The sequence below is a fragment of the Alligator sinensis genome, unplaced genomic scaffold, assembly GCF_000455745.1.
Source record: "Alligator sinensis unplaced genomic scaffold, ASM45574v1 scaffold308_2, whole genome shotgun sequence".
NCBI classification, from domain to species: domain Eukaryota; kingdom Metazoa; phylum Chordata; order Crocodylia; family Alligatoridae; genus Alligator; species Alligator sinensis.
Window position 1 is genome coordinate 2,398,009 of NW_005842082.1, and position 6,956 is coordinate 2,404,964.

Below are 6,956 nucleotides of genomic sequence, written 5' to 3' on the forward strand. Positions count from 1 at the left end.
TTACAGCAGATAGCACATTTTGAATATTATTGTAATATCCAAAATACAAATCATTATGTTTGAAATACATTTTCAGGTATTGTCAGATACAGGTGCATGATAGGAATGGTTAGGCAGACAACAACTTTGAAAATTATTCAGGTAGCTTTTATTTTAGTAAGTTTATTTAGTAAGCCTCTCACTGGAAATAAATAATAATTTCTAATGTGTTTTATAGCTTCTAAATAAAAAAGGAGCAATGGTAGAAAAATATTTTATCTTTTTCCATAAGTAGTTTTCCAACTATACTCTTTTTCTACTTTATAATTCTAAACTGTTCATAATAAAATTATTACACTATTCACCAATTAAATCAAAATGCACATTGTTTGGAAAAATGGATAAAGCAAGCAGAGAGAGAATAGTAGGGAGATTTAAAAACAAACAAACAAACAATGAAAATATTGAAGCAGATTACTTAACAGCACACAAAAGTTGTAGCAGTTTATGCCAGTAACTGCATCAGTTCAACTGTGTCATTTACAGGTGATACTTTAGTAAATGCTGTCATTAATTGTATCATGCCAGACTTTCAGAAGACAACTTAGAAAAATAATTAATTATTAGGAGAAAACGAGAAAGTAGTCCCCTAAATATTTTTGCATTCCTCTGTATTCTGTAAGATTTTTTTTCATCATTCCATGTGGAGGCATGATTTCTTTCACATTTCTGAGGCTTGATCTGATTCTGTTCCTCATTGTGTAGTGGCAAAACATTTACATTTCTAGATAAGAACCTATAAAAGGTATCCCTCACCATGTTTCCCAATGGAATAGGTTCCGAAAAATTCTAAGAACTGTGACCTTTCCATCTACATTTGTTTCAAGGCCACAAAATACAAATCAAACTCCAGGTTATTACATTTCTGTAGCATATAATATTGCTGCTAAGCAGAAATTGTGAGTGCTGTCTTTTCAGATATCATAGTACAGGAGGATAGAAAGTGATTGATTTTTATTAACTCCAGTTTCCATAGTTTGTGATAATGAAAGGCTATTTTCTCTGATAGCTCATATGAACGAGAAGCCATGTTATCTGTAAAATTGAATGGACTAGTAATGAAGTATAATCTGACAGATGATGGCAGGAGGTGGGACTAAAGAAGCTGATTCTTAGAATTCAAAGCTGCACAATCCTGCTTCAGTAACAGAGTAATTAATCAACTGTGCTTCACATTTAATCTGATTAAACCCTTCTTTTTTGAAATGGCATAAAGAAAACCCCAAAATGAAATCTAAATAAAATGAGTAATGCAAGTACAAAAGTCTAGATAGCCCAGGAGGTGCCATCCAAACTTTATCCCTAGGCCAAATAGTGCTATTATTTATTTCCATGTAAATTAAAGCATCATCAAGGCTTCAGTGGAGTTTATACTGAACTAGTGTGCACTCAATACAAATGGTCCCTAAATTTCCAAGATTAACATTGTTTCCCAACTGACAAAGATATACCACTAAAATCAAAATACATGAAGATTTTGAACCTTAGTCAATTGCTGGAAATCTTTTCATAGCCATGCAATACCATGGATAATATTTACAAACAAGTGTTTGTGATTGTGGTTTCTTAAAAGCACTTTGTACCATACATTTAACACTAGAAAACAATTTATTCTTTCATCTTAGTACCTATTACAAGTGATGTGTGAAACTGATGAATACAGCAAAATGTGTGGACTTGCGTAATACCCTTTGGCTATTCCTTGATACAAGGATGATGTCTGCCCCATGTGAGCCCCTTGACAAAATGAGTTGGGATTAGCAATTTTCATTAGCACTTAGTGGCAGAAAATCTTGGCTGTCAATGCCCAAGGTATAATTTTACTTCATAACGTGGAAAGATAATGCATAAATTAACCAAGACCTCACAACAGGGCAGGGGCTACTGAATAGTACGACATGAATCCTAGAGGGCTGCAATTCAGGTAACCCACAAGTTCAGATGCTTAATTGAAAAATCTGAGTCTTTTTAGTCATGAAACTGGGTGGAATTCTTTAAAATAAAAAAGCTTTCTTGTATTTCTAGTCAGGGAATGGGAAAATGAAAAATGAAGAGGAAAAAAAAGCCCCTACATTTTGTGAATTTCAAGTAAGTTTTGGTTCACCACATTTTGGGTGGAGATCTGGTGATGGCATGTGTGTGTGTGATTTTTCCATGTTGGTTCATCATTGTCCATCACATTTAGCAAATATTTTGAGTTAAAAGAAAAACAAAACCCCAAAAATGTGAGTTAAATTCTGGTCTCATTTATGCACAGACAGACTTATTTAAACCAATAGGGCTGAGGTGTATATCATAAAGAATTTAACTCTCACTATATTTATCTATCTTAGCACACACAAATGTCTCCAGTCTAGTGCTGTTTTAAAAGGTGCAGCTAGGAGAGCAACTCCCTGCTGTAACTCATAACACTTTGTAGGACATATTCTCAGTTACAGTGATTCCCCAGACCAAACATAAGTTCACTCTTGGGTCCAGGGAGGAGAGGGGGTTGTGGAATCTAGCTGCTGACTTGGAGCCAGGAGCCAGTTCCCCCTAGCAATGGCTCCTCCTTCCTCCCCGCCTGGGCACTGTTTTCAGAAAGGGAGGGAGGAAAGGGAGCAGAGGGAGTTCTTCTATGTATCCTCCAGCCAGTGCTGGAGGGTGTTGTGGGTGGATTGGAGCCCCCTCCCCACTTTTGTTGGTGGAGGGCTCGAATCCGTCCACACTACTCTCCAGCGGCAGCTGAAACATTCTCAGACTGAATTCCCTCCACACCCTTTCCCCCCTCCCATTCTGAAAATGCTCCAAGCCTAGGAGGTAGCAAAGACACACGTGACTGAAGACACTATGTTTTGAAATGTCTTCATCTGAACTCTCACTTCTGTTTGGTCACAGCTGTAGGGTGCTTTCAGGGGCTAGATCAGGCAAAAATTGTGACTTCTGTCTGCGCCGAAACTGTGTTTCAAGTGTGGGGTTTACTGAAAGATGGTCCGAAACTTGGCATAAGTATTAACATAGGTTTAGTTCCACAGATTTAGCCATCTGCTGTTCTACAAATGGAATTTAGTTCTACTTACACTAAGAGAAGAGAAAGGGAAGAAAAGGCACCTACCAGGAAAAGGGAACATTTCTGAACAGAAAGGCCTAACAGATAAGTGACATTATTCAGCAGTGGCTAAAAAACTAATAAAAAGAGGTGTTAATTGAGCACCTGATCTCCTAACTTTACCATATTTATTCAAATCCAAATGAGATCCTCCACCCCTCATTTAAGATAGGGGAAAAAGCCCCTTGTCTTAGGTTTGGATACAAGGTGGCGGGGGAGCAGGCAGCTGCTGTGACTCTGTCTCTCCCCTGCCACTGCTATCGCCACTACTGCTGCCCTGGGACTGGTGTTGGGCTCTGGCAGGGCATGTTGCTCCATCTCAGGCAGCAGCAGTGTTGGGGGACTGGAGTGGTGGCAGAGTGGAAGAACACTTTGCTGAGCAGCCTTGAGCAGTTGGGCAGTAAGAAAATGGCTCTGAAGCAGTGAGTGGTGAAGGTGCTAAACAGTAGTTGGAGCATGACCTTCCCCATCAGCCAGAACATGATGAAGGCCAACACCTTCCTTCCACGGCCCATATCCCAGCTCAGCACACTTTGGCCCTCTGGGGAGTGGTGCCCAAAGTGCAGCGTGGAGGTGCCTGCACAGGGTGCAGCTTAAGGGCCTGTGACCCACAGGGCTTGCAGCCCCTGGCTGCTCAGAAGTTGAAGAGCCCTGGTGTAAAATAACAAATCTATTGATATAAAAGAAAGAATGAAGTCCAGCCCTCACTCCCATCACTAAGTTCGCTATACAGAGCTAATAGATAAAAAGCAATACACCTGTATTTTTTTTTACTTAAGTCAGCATAGCTGGCTCTGACTAAACACAGAGACATTGTCCTCAACCATGTCTCTTTTCTCCATCCACAAAGCCTTTTCCTTGCTACACTGCAGCCTATGTTAGTTCTGTGACATCTTCGATCTTTTCTAAAATGGTGAAGCCAGATAACAGTGGCAGTGCAGACCAATAGTCCATGAAGCAGATATCCTGAGTGGCACATGACATTTTTAAACAGCCGCTTTCCAGACAAGTAGTGCTTTGTGGTGACTGGCTGAACGTTTATGAAAAATATGGGATCGGATGAAAATTATTATTACAATTTTGCTGATCTGAGCAATCAGCACATGTTCATATATGAGCATCATGTTTTCTTGCTAATATAAACATATGCTAAAATAAACAGCTTTGTTATTTCAAACATATGATGCTAACATTCATAGGCTGAGACAAAATTTGTAAAATTATATAGCTATCAGCTTAAAGCAATGATACATGCTGGATACCTTTTACAAATAAAATTCTAGTGGAATGTACTTATTATTTGATTATGTGTGTCAGGTTAGGAGGTTTGCCCGTGTCTTAAAAATAAAGAAGTATCTAATTCAGAGGGAATGTACTCCATTAAATTAAATGCAAGACTAATGGCTTAAACTACTGAAATCAATGGCAAAACTTGTACTGAATTTCATGTGCAAATCAGAATCTCAGCTAGTAGGCCTGTGCAAAGTGAGTAGTATTCACTTCGGGTTTGGGTGATTCAGGGGACAATGATTCAATTCAGTGATTCGAATCACTGCCCTGAATTGATTCAGCTGAATCATCCAGGCCCATCCCCAACCTGCTCTCCCAACCTGGCAATGGTTGCCCCACCCGCCCCAGCTCCTGGCACTTGTTTAAATAAAAGTCCCACTTCAGCGGGTGCTGCCAGGTGGGGGGTGATCACTGCTGCCCCCCCACTGCCCCATGCTGCATGGGGGACTCAGCTATGAGCCCCTGACCCCCCCGTCCCAACCCCCCCATGGCTGCCCTGCCCATTGCAGCTCTGGCCCTTTAAGAAGAAAAAAAAAACAAATCCCAGACTCACTGCTCCTGCCAAGCAGGGGGCAATCCCCACTGCCCCCCTGCCACATGAGGGGCTCTACATGACCCCCCCGCAAAGCCCCAAGGCTGCTGCAGGAGTGGGGAGTCCCGGGGCTTTTCTCAGGTTTTTTTTTCTTAAAGGACCATAGCTGACCTGGGCAGGGCACCCGTGGTGGGGCTGAGGAAGCAGGGGGTGTCACGGAGCACATGCAGAGCCCCACCATGCAGTGTGGGGAAGTGGGGGCAGCAGGGATCGCCCCCTGCCACACACCTGGCAGCACCTGGTGAGCACTGGGGCTTTTCTTTAAAACACTAGGAGCTGGACCAGGTGGGGGCAGGGGTCGGGGGGGGGGGGGGGGGGGGGGGGCTAACCCCCCTGACCCTAGTACTTACCAGTTTGGACTCGGCTGCAGGTCCCTGCTGCAGCCACGGGGCACTGCCCGAATCATCAAAGCTCTCCAAATTTTTTCTGATTCAGAGAGCGTTACATTGATTTGGACCTTCTAATTGGTCCCCTGATTCGGAGAACCAAATCGGGCCAAGTCTCTTGTGAATTGAATCAACACCCAAAGCTTCGCACTGCTCTATTAGCTAGGTGGGGCTCCCTACAGTTATGGACCACTGCAGAATACTCCTCCTTAGTGGTGATTCCTGTCTTCCATCCTTTATAAGCCTCTTTTTTTTAGATATAGGAGGTCCATGAGCCAAGGGGGTTGCTGTGCCCTTTTGCTACCTTTCCTCCGAGATGGGATGGCCATCCCTTGTGCTTTCAGGATCGCTCCCTTAAGGAGCAACCGCTTATCTTGGACTCCCCTCCCTGTCGAGTCATGGCCCCTTAGGGCCTTGACAACAAGCCTCCTGAGCTATCAAAGTCAGTTTTCCTAAAGTCGAGGACTTCTGCATTGCTGAATGACTTGCCAGCTTTGTGATAGTAAAAGTGTTCAGCTCATGATCACTGTCTCCCAGGTTTCCTTCATTTCTTAGGTCACTGACTAGATCATCCCCTTTGGTTAGTACCAGGTCCAGTAGCGCTTTACCTCTTGTCAGTCCATAGACTTCTTGAGTCAGGCAGAGCTCATCCACGCACATGAGGAAGCTTTGTGACCATTTGGATTTGGCTGTGTGCCCTCCCCATGAGATGTCCAGGTAGTTGAAGTCTCCCATGACAACCATGCACCAATAGTGTGCAGCCTCAGCCAGTTCCCTGGCAAATTCCTGGTCAATCTCTTGTTCCTGATTAGGAGGTTAAACTCCTACCATTGTGTCCCCTGTGCCACATTCCCCATGTGTTTTAACAGAGAGGGTCTCCAGTCATCCTCCATGGATGCCAATGTCAGCTTGCAGGGACATGTAGCTTTTCTTGACATAGAAAGCTACACCCCACCCCTTTTTTATGCATGAACTCTCCTGTACAGGGTATAGCCGTCTGTATCTGTGGCCCAGTCTGTACCTCGGATCAGGAAGGGAAGGGGCTAGTGGGTTCATAGGAGGCGGGATGGAGTTGGTTGGTCCACTAGGGGAGTTGTCTGTCTGGGGATGGAGGGGTCGGAGTGCTGAAAACAGCCCAACCAGGATTGGGAGAGAAGGAAGAGCACAGTCTTAAGGCTGGGGCAAGCAGCTGGGCTTTCCCAACCTGAACCTTAACTAAGAGGTCTGATTTTTACTGTTCAGAATACACATACCTCCCACTGTTGCCAGGCCTTACTCTGTCTTTGGTCTGAAAATGCTTCGGCTTTTGTTGAACTTTACTCATGTGAGTGTTCTTCGTGATATCAGTGAATATTGGTGGACTGGCTATTCATGTGACTAAAAATAAGAGAGCCTTAGTTTACACACTAGAACCCCTACTTGAATATTCACTCTTGAAGAGGCCCATTTTCCATTTGTGGACTTAGTCTGCAGCCTTTTAACTAACTGTGAAAAAAATTGATCCCATACGTTCCATCAATAGATACCACAGGAAGACTGCCCCCCCCCCCCCCCCCCCCCC